This window comes from Mustela nivalis (genome assembly GCF_964662115.1).
Source record: "Mustela nivalis genome assembly, chromosome: 4".
Classification (NCBI taxonomy): domain Eukaryota; kingdom Metazoa; phylum Chordata; class Mammalia; order Carnivora; family Mustelidae; genus Mustela; species Mustela nivalis.
This window is the reverse complement of record NC_139023.1, coordinates 154,379,249-154,395,657: the sequence shown is the minus strand read 5'-3', so window position 1 is coordinate 154,395,657 and position 16,409 is coordinate 154,379,249. Positions and strand designations below refer to the sequence as shown.

General features: G+C 42.1%; 1 protein-coding gene, 1 long non-coding RNA gene and 1 pseudogene across 5 annotated transcripts in view; 2 read left to right on the top strand and 1 right to left on the bottom strand.

Moving 5' to 3' along the window:
- Positions 1 to 16,409, top strand: part of GALNT7 (polypeptide N-acetylgalactosaminyltransferase 7) — a 143,928-nt gene that overhangs the window by 90,456 nt on the left and 37,063 nt on the right. The window lies entirely within an intron of this gene.
- On the bottom strand, positions 6,767 to 8,631 carry LOC309863166. The gene is made up of 2 exons (XR_014310901.1): positions 8,545 to 8,631; positions 6,767 to 7,056 (listed from the first exon to the last, which is right to left on the bottom strand). It is a non-coding gene; the product is annotated as an uncharacterized lncRNA (long non-coding RNA).
- On the top strand, positions 14,822 to 15,460 carry LOC309863805 (prefoldin subunit 1 pseudogene; annotated as a pseudogene). The gene has a single exon. The product of its transcript is annotated as a prefoldin subunit 1 pseudogene (transcript).

Genomic DNA, 16,409 nt, shown 5'->3' with positions numbered 1-16,409 from the left:
CACCACTGCTTTTCCCCCTCAGAGTAAATATCAACACAGTGAAAAAGATGTTAAGCTCTTAATACCATGAAAATAATTTTGATCTAACCAAGCTCCTGAAAGGGTCTTAGGGATCCCAGGGATCTGTAGATCATACTTGGGGCACCACTGTTATAGATTTTAGAATAAATTAGATAAATAATGAAAATAGACTTCAGAAAAAAGCAGTCTTCCAGTTTGGTCACCAACAAATTATAATATTATAAAGTTAAGTTAGAATTCTTATACCTGATTCATTGGTAATTTCACCGGATTCCATGGTTAGTGATGATTTAGATCATTAAGATGCCATCCTGGTCCAAAATTTAATTGGACCCTATTTTAATTAACTGATAAACTTTAGATTATGAAAAGTGCCGGAACATCTGCAGAAGGGTAGATGACCTGATAGTCTGAGATCCTATCATAGTCTAATTAATAGGACTGATGGGTAAAACAATTAAAAAAAATAGTCCAGTTTTAATATTCCTGGGAAAGACATGTTTTTAAATGGTGTGACGCAACCAGCCTCCAAATTTGGAGTAGTTTATTCTTATCCTAATAATTTAAATTATCCAGAAAGGGTCTTGCGGTAGTAAAAAGGGATTCAAACCCAAGGATTCAAAGTTCAATAATTTATTGGCCAGGTACTTTATTATACTAATGTTTTTGTATTGATCATTTTTGATATTTTAGGAATTCACAACAGAGTGCCCAAAAGCTATTTTCTGAAGTTTAGAAATAGTACTAGAATATCAAATATATCATGCAGGTACATCATAAAATGAGACCAGTAGTATTAACATGACAAATTGATAAGACATTATACAGATAACCTAAGTTAGCTTCCAAACTGTTAGCTCATTTGGGACATCTGCAAAGCTCTTTCTTTTTTTTTTTTTTTTTTTTTTTTTTAAGATTTTATTTGTGAGAGAGAGCGAGAGAGCGAAAGAATGAGCACAGGCAGAGCGGCAGGCAGAAGGAGAAGCAGGCTTCCCCGCCAAGCAAGGAGCCCGATGTGGGACTCGATCCCAAGACGCAGGAATCATGACCTGAGCCAAAGGCAGCTGCTTAACCAACTAAGCCACCCAGGCGTCCCTGCAATACTCTTTTGCTCTTTAGCAAATCACTAGATGCCGCCCCCCCCACCCCCACCCATGTTCTTTTATTGGTATTTTATCATATATATTGTTTGTATAGCAAAGTAATTAAGTTCTAAAGCTAAAATTGATCTTGGAACCAGATTTTTAATAAGGAAAATATAGCAACTTGGGATGCTTTGATTTTTTTTTGGTCCAGCCCACCCTTTCATTCTCAAAAGAAAAAGATCTGTATAATACCTGAGTCGTCAGAAGGCACTTCTTATTTCAATCCTAATGATTGTAAAACAAAACAGATACACAGTAAAATCAGAAAAAGCCAACTCTACAAGACTGTCGGTTTGTCTTTTATTTCCCATCAGTATCCGTTATGACGTACATTGTGTTCACACTTTGTTGATTCTCATGTCTCTATCTTCAGAGTATGACTTCTTGGGGAAAATACTCCTCATAGCCCTCTCTGAGTCTCAATTTCGGCATCCATAAAAAGAAGGAATTTTAATTGTGTTTAACTTGTTTGGCCACACCATCCCCAGAATCCTTTCTTCAAATGCCTTCCTTATTGACTTTGTGCTTTGGATCTGTGCACCTCCTTGAAACTCCGGACTCCTTAATTCAGTGTGGAAACCTCCAGACATCTTCCAAGGGCTCTTCCATCTGAAAATTACTTTTTTCTATGTTTCTCCACCCTCCCCTGGGTTTTCCACAATGTTTCTCTAGATCTGAAAGCTGAACAGACCCAGCCAGTGAGCAGCTGGTGTGCAGCTGTTACCACTCTAGCTTAGCAGAGCGCTTTCTGTTCTGGCCCTGCCTTCTCTTCCTGGAAGAGCTGAGGAGCCTGGCAGCTTTTGGACCAGTGCCAGGCTTGACAGCTCTTCTTGGAAAGTAACAATAGATCCAGTATCTGTTAACTTAGCTGTGCTGTATCCCAGCAGAGACAGGCACTGCTTTGATTCCAGCCCGTTAGCAATTTGCACCGTTTGGCAAAACTTGCCCTTGATGTTCAGCTCCTCGACGCTGTGCCCATCCTGGCAGAGAGAACATCAGACTGGCTGCCAGGAAACCAGGCTCCCCCCTTCTTTCGTTTCCCCAGGAGCAGGAAGGGAAACAGAATAGATCGGGTAGAAGACAATCAGCTACTTTATATTGCCAAGTTCAACCCTGCTGGTGTCCCTTGGATAGAATCCTGCTGTGAGAACATCTCCTCTTGTTACCCAGTTGTACTCATCCGCTCCAGGGAGGGGACGAAACCCGTTCTGGCACCTTGACCAAGAACTGAAAGTCCCCATTCTCCCATTGCAGGGGCAGCTGCTGTTTAAATAATTTGTCAAGTTCTTTTCCCATCCATTTTTACACCTATAGCCACACTTATTAGAACTAAACTTGCTCATCACTCCCTATACTTCCTTCTGTACCGCTGTACATCACTCCCTATGCTTCCTTCTGCTTTGACCTCAGCAGCCTTTGCTATGTGATCTGAGGCTTGTGTCATGGTTAGCATCCTACTGGCACCAATGGGGACCGTCCCAGGCAGGAGTGAGAGGGGGTGGCCCTGATTTCTCCTACTCCTTCTCTCACACAGACGGCTTACCGTGTGTCCCCGCACGCTCCCCTCTGTGGTTATGCCTCATCTGATGCCATCCTGCGGCCAAATCTCTGCTTCTCTCTCATGCCTCACATGGCCCAGATAAACTGCCAGTTATGACAGGTGGGAGCCAAGGGCACAAGATTGCACTTTTGGAGCCGTGTGGCCACTTGTAAAGGCTATGGCTTGGACACCCAAGGTGGCCACTTCTAAAGGCTTGGATACCCCAAGAACCTTGCTCATAATACATTAAATATTTCAGAGACTCAAAATCCTAGAGCTGAGTGGAGCCAGAGAGCTCACTGTTTCCTCATTTTATGGATAAAGTACCAGAAGTCTGCAAAGTCAGCTATTACCCAGGATGGTGTGCTACCAGGGGTGTCACCACATCGTTGGGATATTTCTCCACACCAGGTAAAAGATCAGAAAAGTCTGTTATCAGAGCAGTCATTTTAAACTTGAGACATTTTTTATAGTAATAGCATTTCTTTCTTAGAAACAAAAGAGGAGTTTAGGTTATCAATTATGTTGTCAAACAAAAGGGAGCAGTGTTATCAATGACTCTGTCTTTCAGTGTAGGCATTTCAAGTCCCAGCTGTTCGCAGCATGGGTCTCTTCTTCAATCTAAGTTGGAAGAAGCCATCATAGGGAGAGGGCAGAGAGGCCCTCGAGTGTGGTCAGAGGGGCAGTGTTAGCATTGGTACAGTGCCTCTCACTTAGGTCATACGCCCTGCCTGCCCCCTGAGCTCATTCAAACCCAAACACCACAGAGATACTATGAGGGAAGTTTTTACTGGAATATCTGCAGAACAGCAGATTCCCACACTTGGGGTATGTCAAAGCTAGGAGCATATCACCATCCAGTGGGTTCTGCAGTGACAAGAAACTATGGCCTTGGCACAGATCAGCAAATGTCTCCAGCATTGCCCTGCCTTATAGCAGGTGCAGCAGTGGGACCCGCTTCACGGAAGCCAAGGCCCCTTTGCAGTGGGGCGCCCTCACCCCCAGTGATCCTGAGCTAGAGGGAACAAAGGGTACCTGAGAGTAGGACTGAGTTCATGAGTGCGCTCGAGAACAGAAATTCATCCACCCATCACACTTCCCCTGTACAGTGGGCAGGGCAAAGGAATGACAAACTTTGTAACTGACTTTTTGTAGCTGTCCTTATTGGCAGAATTGAATTTCTGTCCATGTGTATTTTGCTATGCGGGCGATCCTTGTTATCAAGGTAGTTGTGTTCTATCAAGTCACTATGAACACGGGGTTAGGAATGCAGAAACATTGCTCCTAGGGGAAACTCAGGGTTAGGTTCTTGTGAGCCTCACTGATCATTATGTAGCCTGGATATATGTGTGGTTCTGTCTACGAACACCCTGTTTAACATGTATTGTTGAACCGTAACATTGAACTCATCATGCCTGGAGGAAGAAATCAAACACATGTATTATGTTCTCCAGAAAGCACAACACTGCCTTCTCACACTTAGGAATGCTAGACAGCCTTCAGCACCAGGCTTGGGAGCCATTGCAGACAGTGAAATCACCACCAAAAACCGAAAGAGACTCTTAATCTCAGGAAACAAACAGGGTTGCTGGGTTGTGGGGAGCTATGGAGTGGCTGGGTTAGGGGCATTGGGGAGGGTATGTGCTATGGTGAGTGCTATGAAATGTGTAAGCCTGATGATTCACAGACCTGTACCCCTGGGACAAATAATACATTATATGTTAAAATAAAAAAACAAACATAGAACTAAGGAGAAGATGGCCCTACATAGACTATGAAAAGTACACTGTTTACGGTTCTCAGAGAGGAAACTGAAGACAAGAGTATCCTCCTGTGTCTGCCTGTAGGCAACTCAAGTTGCAATTCACTTTTTTTTTTTTTTTTTTTTCCTGCCTTGTATATGTTCTCAAATGACTGTAAAAGTGTCCCGGTATCGATTTGGGGGTTACAAATAAATTTTAGGGAGTGCGCAGGTTAACACACACAGACTCTAGGATGAGTAAGGATCTGTTGCATTTTTGTGTATTTGAATATGGAACTCGGGTTAATCACAGAAACATTTAGTATAGGGGCACCTGGGTGGCTCAGTGGGTTAAAGCCTCTGCCTTCGGCTTGGATCATGATCCAAGGATCCTGGGATCGGATCCCTGCTTCTGGATCTCTGCTCAGCGGGGAGTCTACTTCCCTTCCTTGATCTCTGCTCAGCGGGGAGCCTACTTCCCTTCCTCAATCTCTGCCTGCCTCTCTGCCTACTTGTGATCTCTGTCAAGTAAATTAAATCTTTAAAAAAAAATAGTATATAGTTAATGAACATCATGCCCAATGCCCCATTATGGTAAGTGCAAATTTCAGGAACACTGGCAGTTTTAGTAAACCAAGTATTTTTTTACCTGCTAGTTTATGCCAAAAAGATAAGGCAATAATGGCTTTTAAAAATGTCAAGACCAAAAGTGTAGAATATTAAGTTTTTCTATTCAAAGTATACCTCCATAATTAATCTTTCTTTTCTCCTTCCCACCCCTCCTTCCCTACATCACGCCCACCTCCTTTACTACATCTTACTACTAAAATGATCTTGGGACGAATTTGGAATCGTGCCAGGATGTGCTCAACAGGGGCTGCTGCCAGCAGGGGCCCGGGCAGTGAGACGCAGGAGGTTTTCTGCACTGTTTGGAATATGTATTAGATTCAGTGATGAAATCACCTCTTTGATTAGCACACCTAATCCGAATTTCAGAGGTACTGATGACCATTTCATGTGATGGTGTCTTGCTTCCAGGCCCCAAGTATGTCACCTTAACTAAATGGTTAGATGCTGTAGTGAATCTGTTTAATTTCCTATAACTAGCCTAGACTTTTCTCAGGAATACTTATTAATTTTAGATTTTTATCTCCCCACCTCAAGAGCAATGATTTAAGTTCATTCCGGGTAGTACTTCAATAAAAGAACATCACACCTGTTAATTCAGTCTTGGTCTCAGAGGAATAAACAACAGAGTCTTCTAGACCATGGCCACGAAGTTCCATTACACAATAATGACAGGAGAAGAAATGTGGCTTTTGAGGCTCAGAAGTTGTGGGCACAGGGCTGGGAGAGTTCCTATGCTCCTGCGTCCAGTAAAACGAGAGGCCTCGTCGCACAGCTGGTTGTGGGGAAGTTGTTTACGAAAGTCCTGTGACTAAAAGAGCAAGACAACACAAATGTGTGCATACTTCTAGAACCCGAACATATAAAATGCTCATAAAATGCGCTTTGAAATTGAGCCACGAGATTTAACAGTTGTGCGGAGGTACAGAGCCGATGTCACTGCCAATGGTGAAGATATGGATAATTACCTCGAGAAATTTTTTTAAAAGTGAGGATAATTTAGAGGGTAAATAGAAGCCTACTTTTTTCTCCCCTTTAGATTGTGACAGTGACCCTTATGGTTCATTGCTTGTTCTCCCCAGAATAAAGCTGTAATGGATTAGGGTCCGCCTCAGAAAACGAGTTTAGGTGTACAGAGATTGAATTAAATTGCTCCTGTGAGGTCTTGGGTTTATCAAGTTGAAAAAAGAATGCTTTTTATTTTGGTGACAAGTGTTTCATGAATAAAAATTTTAGGGGAGAAATCGTGTTCCGGTACCTCAGGTAATGAGGAAGCTGCAGAAGAAACTTCCTTTCTATCTTGAAGACTTTTTAGTATAAAAGCTGGCCATGGCAGCCGGCACTCTGACTGTAATCTGGGGCTGGCAGACACAAGCAAGCTGGCAGCAAATGACATAGCGGGTCCAAAGGACCCTCGAGGAATGGAGGGGCTAAGTAGTCAGTTCATCTATTAAATCAATACAGGTCTTTAGATAACTGACTTGATGTCCACTCAGAGCTCTCTGTAAAGGAATTCACAAGTCGGACTTTCTTCCTCTTGAGAAACATAATTGGACATCTCTGAAGCACCCTGAATTGCTTCAGAACATTGAGGATTTCTAAGGCTTTTGGTAGATTTTAAAGAGGTATGATTTTTCCACCGCACGGGATACTTTATTTCTGAAATGGTGATAATTAAACACACTTAGCCAGTGATATTTGAAACATTGTATTGGAACTCAGAAGAACTGGTTTTCTCATTTGGATTTATAAACTTCCAAAAGTTAGCAGCTGGTCTTCATAAAAGATTTCTTCCAACAGAGCTCTTACACCTTTCCCACTTCGGCACATTTGTCTTTTTTTCTAGCTGGTCCAGCATTTCTGAGCAACAGTAGTCTTCTTAGCAGCTCTGTTCTGAGGGGACTTCTTTCCACCCTGACAGGATGGCTTTGCAGTCAGATGAGATGAAGTGGAGTAACCAGCTAGCGTCAGGAAGGAAAAGACTGGCAGAAATGAAATGCAGAGAGAAACCTTAAGTATGATTTGTGAATCCCTCAAATATCTTCATATTGAATCAAAATGCAAATGGGTCTAAATAGGAATGTTTTTGAAAAACGTGTCCTCACGTCTTACATGAATTCCAGCCCAGCCATCTACGAAGCAAATGCCAAAGTTTGTTCTAATTCCGTTATTAAGGTAAAGTTCTGGCCCCACAGCGGGGCATAAGGAATAACGCGGATGACATTGGGAGTTGGAGAGGAGAAGTGAGTTGGGGGAAATCTGAGCGGGAGACAAACCAGGAGAGACTGTGGACTCTGAGAAACAAACTGAGGGTTTTGGAGGGAAGGGGGTGGGTGGTTGGGTGAGCCTGGTGGTGGGCATTAAGGAGGGTACTTACTGCATGGAGCACTGGGTGTGCATAAACAATGACTCTTGGAACACTGAAAAAAACAAATTTTTTTTAAAAAAAGTTCTAACTCCAGGGAAAGCCTTAATGTGATAGTTCTCATAAGAAAAGAGTTAGGATGGACCTGTTGCCCAGGGGTTGCTGATTAGGAAGCTGCCCAATGATGTTCTTTTCACTTTCAGTAGTCTGAAGTAGCCAGTTTAAAGGTTCCAAAAGAGGAAAGCATATGCTTAAAAGAAAATATAAAAGAAGGAAATAAGAATCACCTACCACCAGGCTGGAAATTTTCACTTTTTTAAACAAAGATAGTCCACTGCATAGATGACCAGAATTTATGTCCCCAGTCCTTCATTTGGGGATATTTGGGTTGTTTCCAGTTTCTCTAAACAATGCTGAGATGAACAGGTTGTGGCCCCATCATCGTGTCCACTGTTGCGGACTTCAGTAGGACATATGTCTTAGTGCAATCCCTCAATCAAAGGTTTAATACCCGTTTCATTTTACTTGGTAGTGTTTTTTTTTTTTTTTAAAGATTTATTTATTTGACAGAGAGAAATCACAAGTAGACAGAGAGGCAGCCAGAGAGAGAGAGAGAGGGAAGCAAGCTCCCTGCTGAGCAGAGAGCCCGATGCGGGACCCGATCCCAGGACCCTGAGATCATGACCAGAGCCGAAGGCAGCGGCTTAATCCACTGAGCCACCCAGGCGCACCTTGGTAGTGTTTTTTTCGCACTGGATTCCCCCTTCCACTGTCTTCTGTTTCCCTGTCTCCACTGCTCTGTCAGTCTCCACCTCACAGAACAGATTCGTTTTGTTTTGTGTTGCTATTTGGCTTCCCTTGTTCGTGGCCTATCTATAGACCTATGAGAAACACAGGGGCTTCGAGGAGAGAAGGTAACCATTGATCGTATACTGTCTTCAGCTGACAACTGACTGTATGTCACTGCTGGTGCTCACAATGTGCTCAGTTCTTGGGTTTCCTGCCAGCTTTTAATGAACTAAAATGTTTTCCGAAATTATGGCTTGAGGTTTCCTGTCCTCCGCCTTCTTCAGAGGGGGTGTTGGCATATCCTTTCAGTTCTTACCTTAGAAATTCCATCTCCTCTTTGAGCCATAAAGCTTTTAATAACGAACTTCAACTTACTTTCGGGGACTCCTCAGCCTCCCAGTAGAGGATCTGATTTTCTGGAAAATTACAATGAAGCAAAGATTTGAGAGAGAGGTAAAGGTAATTCAGTTAATGCAGGAAAAGAGGTAGACTGATTAAATGATTTCTTGAAATAGTATTACCAGATTTCTTCACCACAGTATTTATTAAACATCTTGTATGTGTCAATTATATTACATGCTAAATGAATAACCTGGCTTCCTAATACCTTAAACAAGATAAATTACTCAACAGTTCATATATTCTTTTTAGCTTCAGAAATTGCCTGCTCTGTGAGTTAATAAATATTAACTCTTGGACTCTTTTCCACATCTGTAATCATAGTTTTCTAGTTGGGAATCTTTTAAAAATGGTCTAGTGCATCTCCTCATTTTGCTGTAGGAGTGTTAGGATCAGTCAGTGTTGAAGACTTCCATGAGTAAATATTATACAGCCTATATCGATAACTCTCTCAATATCTCACACTTCTCTCTGTTGTGTAATTTTTTACTAACTCCAATCTAAAGTTACCATGCTACCATCGCAAGCTTACACCTCTTTCGTCATTAGCAGTGTTGAAATTTGCTCTTAGAAATATGAGCCCTCCATATGGTCGATGTGATTTCCTTCTTGTAATGAGAGTAGAGAAGGCACACACTCACTCGCTGAGTGATGAAACATGGAATAGGAGATGACTCAATAAACATTTTAAAGAATGTTTGCAAAGTGTGATTTTCAAATCTGTGTTGAACTGAAATTCCCAACTTGGTCTCTGCACAACTGTTTTTACTAAGTTGTGTTTTGGTAGAATGCCATTGGTCTCCATTGACAGCCTTCATGAATAACAGCCCAGTGAAACTCACTGCCGCATTTGCCATAAGGAGGACCTCTAGGAAAAAAAAAAAAATCCCATCTGGTCTTCACACCAAGATTATTGTACTTCTTCAGAACAACTGGTTTGTTAAACACAGATCAGACCAGGTTTCCCTGCTAGGCAATTCAAGCCAAACTGTGGCCTCTCCATTAACAAGAGGGGCGACAGCAACCAAGGCCACCATATTGCCTGACTCAAGGCAGTGCTATTAATAGTATGTTCTTTGTGACTGGTGCCTCCGGACTGTGCCCACAGGAGCCCTTGTGCCCACTGGTAGGTACTTTTAACACCTCATTCTTTCTTTACCCATCTTCTCCCCCTGTTTTTAATTTTCATAACAGTGTCACATTCTCTGATTGTATATAAGCTGCCCAGAGTCCTCTGTGGAAAGAGGTGCGGCAGAAATGAAGAGGCGCAAACCTGCGTTCATGTCGTTACTGTCCTTATCCCTGCCCTGACACCTCACCGGATCCTTAACTCCTGTTGAGGCGGTTGTTTTGGCTCAGATATATGGTTTTTTGATGAGCTGGTGCCTCTGTAAAGTCAGAATATGGCATGTAAGCTCATATGTGAAGTGAGAGTCCAATATAGCTGTAAACATATGGCTCACACTATGAAATGTTCATTTTCCCTTCCCAGGGAGTTCTGAAGAAATGCACATGAACATATGTCCAGTCATAGGATTCCCTGCCAGGTTTTTTTCTTAAATTACGGTTTGACATTTCAGATCATTAAGTGGACACATCTGTCTGCATATGTTTTCCTTTTCAAAAAAAAAAAAAATTGAGAACATTTATCCAATGACATAGCTCAGCATTCTTCACTTGCCCTGATGTATGTATTCTTTAGTATTCTCAACCTTTAAAATCAGGCGGAAATTGACAGAACTGTTTGCAGTCATTCTGTTAGTGTCCGCATAGTCCCTGGGTATTAAGTGAAAGTAAGAAATTCATTCCCCCCTCCCCCCCTTTTTTAAAAAAGATTTTATTTATTTAAGAGAGAGAAATCACAAGTAGGCAGGGAGGCAGGCAGAGAGAGGGAGGAGGAAGTAGGCTTCCCGCTGAGCAGAAAGCCCAATGTGGGGCTCGATCCCAGGACCCTGAGATCATGACCTAAGCCGAAGGCAGAGGCTTTAACCCACTGAGCCACCCAGGTGCCCCCCCCCCCTTTTTAAGGCATATATCATGTGTAATTCTTAGTAAATCTTTGGTTTAAGGGAAAGAACCTTGAAGTTAGAGTCAAAGGATTCATTTTTAAATCTTGCCTCCATTACTATGAGCAAATTGTACACCCTGATAGAGTCTTGGTCCCCTGATGTAGAAAATGAGTAGCACCAATGCCTGTCCCACCTACGCCAGAGGGCTCCTATGGTACTCAGAGGAGACAGTGCGTGCGTAAGTGCTTTGGAAACCGTCAGAGCTGTTAGAAGTGCATTTCCCCACTCTGGGATGAAATGAGATCAGAATAACTAATAGCAAAAACACTATTTATTTGGCTCAGATACTGTCCGTTCTGCTAGAATTTTGCCTCCTTCAGATTCCTCCCACCTGGTTCTGGAAGTCCTCTGGGCTTGTTGAACACATGCTTGGGTTCCTCAGGGGCATTTGAGTTCCTTCTCTGTGGCTCACTGAGGTGAGAGACTTTCCATAGCCGCTCACACAGCTCGTAGCCTCGCTAAATCCTTGGCCAGAGGCCCTTGAGGCCAGTAGTGTCTTCACCAAAGGAACGTCGTCATCCCTGTGTAACCACTTTTGACACCTGTCAACTGTCAAGTTCTCGCCTACGTCATTTCTCAGAGTATCTCAAAATGGAGAAAATGCCTTTCACACCCGGTTGGCTTGTCAGGACACTGAATGAGGAGGAGTATCAGCAGGATGGCTGAGAGGGAGGCATTCTCTAAAGCCAGACCTGACTTGACGGTCTCTGTCCCAGACTCTGTACACATTATCTCAGGTTGCCACAGAGACCGCAGGCTGAGGGGCCTGAAGATACTGTCCCTTTCAGGCAGGCTCCGGCTGTTTTGGAGCTGTGCGTTCTCACCATCCCGCGGCTGTGTTTTGAAGATCACTGGCAGATGAGCTGTCATGGCTAATGACTAGACAGCAGTCTCCCACGAACTGTGGGGGTGCCAGGAAACTGGCTACCTCAGAGGAGGTTGGAGAGAATGGGAATGAACACGGATACATGCTTTTCGGAACACCCTGGGTGACAGGTCACAAGTGGTCCGGGCAGATCATCTGGGCCTCCTCTTTGTTACATAAACTACACAAAGCAGTGGTATTTACTAGCTCTTTTTGTGGCTTCTTGCCTTAGGAATCAGCTGTGGTGAACTAAAGAGTTTCTGGTCCTTGTTATTATGCTCTGCCAAGAATTCCACCCCCCTTCCTCTAATACATTAATTGTTTGGACATGAAATAAACTTGTGCACCTCAGCTCTGCCTCAGAAAATGAAATCCATCCCAGGAAAAGTTTCAATGCAGCTACTTGGATAGAATGGGGGGCACTTGTCCTAAAACCTGACACACATAGCAAGCATTTGTGTTTTATTTAGATCAAGCTGACTGGGAGGCTGGGCCTGATGGAGGGTATGGGTATGAGGAGCTAAGCAACCCATTTTCCATTCCTTCGTGCCCATCCTGGTATCCCACCTTCGGATTATGGCACCATATACCATACTCCAAAACAAGTATGGCAAAGCTATATGTTTTCACTTACCTAGTTTAATCCTGAAAGATGGCGTACTTGAAAAACTTTTGTAGACCCAACCATTAATTCTGTGTTCATTGATTTTGACTTTTAACCTTAATAGAGAAGCTAAAGGCTTATTATTCTCTTTGTCATTGATACTTAATTCGTTAACGAAGAGAATATGTGGTACTCTTTGATACAATACAACACTGAGAAGAGGAGTATTCCCAGAAAAGTTTTTGAGATCAAATCAACCAATATGTATTGGGTATTAACATAATAAAGGAAAATTCTCTTCTGGCTAAGAGCAAGACTTCTGGCAATCAGCTATGGTGTTTTCATCTTGTAGGTGGTTAAGGAGGAATGAGTTCTGTTACTATAGACTTATTTTGACCTTCAAGGGAAGACTGACTAATCAGAGCAATTGATAAGAACATTGAGGAAAAAGAACTAAAATCATCTTAGGGCTTCTAATAATTGTGGAAAGGAGCATAAACTCTTAAAAACATTAAAGTAGAATTTTGATAAAATCATTAAATTTTTTAAAAAGCTTCCATTTTATTGTGCCTAGTAAAAGAAAGAATATATTATCAAGAAGGAAATTGTCTACATGGGGATGAGAATAGAGGAGCCAAAGAAACTCTGTGATCATTGTACCCGCAGCTGTCCACGAGAGAGGGGACTTGAGTCAGCCAATTTGAATTTACTCTGTTCAGCAAACCCTGCTGGGGACGAAGATGCACAGAGCTCTCAAAACCAGTAAGACTGTCAAGATTCCACGATCACCAAGCAACATTCCTATTGTAATCAGAATTTGTAGGCAGCTTTTTCTAGTCATGACTAGGCTACATGAAAATTTGTGGATTGTTTTTTCACATCAGTTTAATGTATCAGCCTCCTATTTGGTTAGCTTATGTAATTCTCTTTTAAGCTCAATTTTGTACATTCATAAAAATTATTTTTAGGACCTTCCAAGTAATACTGGCCTCTGGTAAGGCCACCTCTTCATCTTTTTGTAGCTTCAGCAGTGACCATTGAGGAATATCTCCAGTAATCTCAAATTTTAAGTGATAGATAGTTTGATTGATCAAATGATCATGAAAATCTCTAAGTTTAATTCTGTGGAGACATATGTGTAATGAACTGAAGTTTACCAAAATATCAAGAGTCACATGTTAAATATGGATTATTTAGCAGGAATGATTCTTCTCAACTAGCTAAATCTTAAAAAAAAAAAAAATAATAATAATAATAATAAGAAGAAGAAGAAGAAGAAGAAGAAGTAGAAGTTTGGAAGTGTGGGGTGGCAAGCAATTAACTGAAAGGATGTAGGAGTATCTCATGGAACCTAAGGTCAGGAAGTGTACTTGACTGGACCAGGAAATGAAAAGTTGAGAACCAAAGTCATATGCTCTTCCTTTTTTGCGGTTCATAGACTCTAATCTCTACTTCTTTTTTTCTCTGCTCAGCCCATGCCTCACAGGATCATTCAAGAGCTTAATGGAAACCAACTGGAATCTCAGAAGCTTAAAGTTCAAGGGGTGGGGGTGCCTTTGGCCCAGCTTGGCCAAGTGTTCCCTGTTAGGCCATCCTCCTGTGCCAGGATACTTCTACTCAGTAACTGTTATTTAGGGAGATTTTCAAAGAAGTGGACCTTGGGCAGGATTGAGTGATGGGCAGCTTTCAGAGAAGCAGGAGACATTCCAGAAATGCATCCCCAGTGGTGTCTGCCGAAGATAACTAAACAAAAATAATTTTAAAAATCTGTTTGGAGTAAAATAAATAAAAAAAACAAAAACAAAGAGTAGCCAGATGATTCAGGCATATTATGTGGTTTTACATATGAGAAAAAAGAGACATGTGCGTACTCTTATTTCTTTCTTAGATGCATGAGTGATCTCCATATTGAAAGTTTTATAACAACATGGTAAAGAGGGAATTAAATTCCAAAACAGTGCGCATGGAATAAGGAAGCACCTAAATACATTAAATTTTTGAGGCTTTTAATAGCCTCTTCTAGGGGCGTCTGGGTGGCTCAGTTGTTTAAGCATCCAACTCTTGATTTTGGCTCGGGTCATGATCTCAGGGTCATGAGATCTAGCCCGTGGCAGACTCTGTGCTCAGTGAGGAGTCTGCTTAATATTGTCTCTCGCTCTTCCTCTGCTCCTCCCCCCCACTCGCTCGCGTGCTCTCTTACTCTCTCTAAAATAAATAAATCTTTAATAAATAAATAAATCTCTTGTAGCACCAGTTACTGAGGAACTTACCCCATGAGTTTGAGAGGAAGTGCTGTCAATAATCCAGAAGTATTGGGGTGCCTGGGTGGCTCAGTGGGTTAAGCCTCTACCTTAGCTCAGGTCATGATCTCGGGGTCCTGGGATTGAGCCCCACATCGGACTCTGCTGGGTGGGAAGCCTGCTAACTCCTCTCTGCCTACCTCTCTGCCTACTTGTTGTGATCTCTCTCTGTCAAATAAATAAATAAAATCTTTAAAAATAATGATAATAATAATAATAATAATCCGGAAGTATTGTGAAGAAAGCTGGAGGTGGGAAAATAGTTCCTTGCACTTTCCAGAGAGGAGAGAGAAAGTTTGCTTCTGGAAACTTGGCACTGATATACTACTGTTAAGATCCCAGGAACGGGAACCAAGATGGTGGCTCCCATGGATCTGGAGTTAAAGAAGGCCTTCACAGAGTTTCAAGCCAAAGTAATTAACATTCAACAGAAGGTGAAGCTTGCAGACATACAGGTTGAACCGCTAAACAGAATGAAAAAGCATGCATATCTTACAGATACAGAGATTATGACTTTGGTAGATGAGACTAACATGTATGAAGGTGTAGGAAGAATGTTTATTCTTCAGTCCAAGGAGGTAATTCACAGTCAGCTGTTAGAGAAACAGAAAATAGCAGAGGAAAAAATTAAAGAATTAGAGCAGAAGAAATCCTACCTAGAGCGGAGTGTGAAGGAAGCTGAGGACAACATCCGGGAGATGCTGATGGCACGAAGGGCACAGTAGGAAATCTCTAGCAGAAGCTTCCTGCCCCCTCCCATTCCTGGCAAGGGCAGAGGGGCCCATGTGGGGAAACAGCCTCTCTTCTACCCTGACGGACTTTTTATTTGGATGATCTGGTAAACCTATATTTTCTTCTTCACCCTGATTCCCTTTCAGATCCCAGCTCTGTATTTATCCTGGCTCTGTCTGTCACCCCTACCCAGAACACTCTTCTCCCCTAGGGGTGAATCACTAACTCCCAGGAGAGGGAAGATGGGAGCCAGGACAGACAGGGGAGCTCTGCCCAAGCCTATTACTCTGTACGTTGCTTAGACCAATAAAAGGCATCTGTCCCCCCACCCCAAAAAAGATCCCAGGAGCGATCACTTATGCATACTTAGAAAGTAACCTTCACTAGGTACCAGCTTGGGTTTATGAAAAGGAATCAAACTAACAGCAATTATATCTTAAAAAAAAAAAAAAAGAATTTATACCAGTGGACCAGGAGACTGTGTGATACCTAATTCATCTTGATGTAGCTGCATATCTGAGTCAAGTTTTCAGATCCTTGTGGACCAGGTAAAGAAATGTAGTGTGAAATATTGTGCAGTTAGATGAAATTGATGGGTAGAGTGATAGCAGCCTCTCAAGGATTACACATAGCTTTCAGGCACTGTATTTGACCTTCTCATATTTGTCCATATAAACAGTGGATACAGAGATAGAAATCATACTAATTTCAGTCTTCCACATAAAAAAACAGGAGGAACGGTTGTATACACCAATTGACAAAATCCTCAAAGAGAGCAGATCCTGCTGGAACATGTACCCAAGCCAAAAATGTAAAATGTGATAGGTGTAAACACGGTGCTTTATGTGGCATTCAGCTGCAGAAACACAGAATGAAAATGAGAAACATTAGAATGAATGAAATGAAAAACATTAGACTTAATGCTAATCAGGCGAGAAAAGTTGTAGGGGTTTGTGATCTAGCAGTATGATATGGTCGCAGAAAAATATATCCAGTGCCAGTGTAATTTTAAATTGCTTTTGTAAAGGATTCTTATCCAGAGTAAGGGTTGTAATAGTGCATCTTTATGGTAGCAAGTCCAAATCTGGATTATAGCAGGCTTTTCGGGGAACGGCATCGACAGAAAGGAGCATATTCAGAGAATGGTGATCAGGAAGCGTAATTTATAAATTTCTTTGATGCTTTCGTTCTTCATCTCGGTGTGTGTAATGA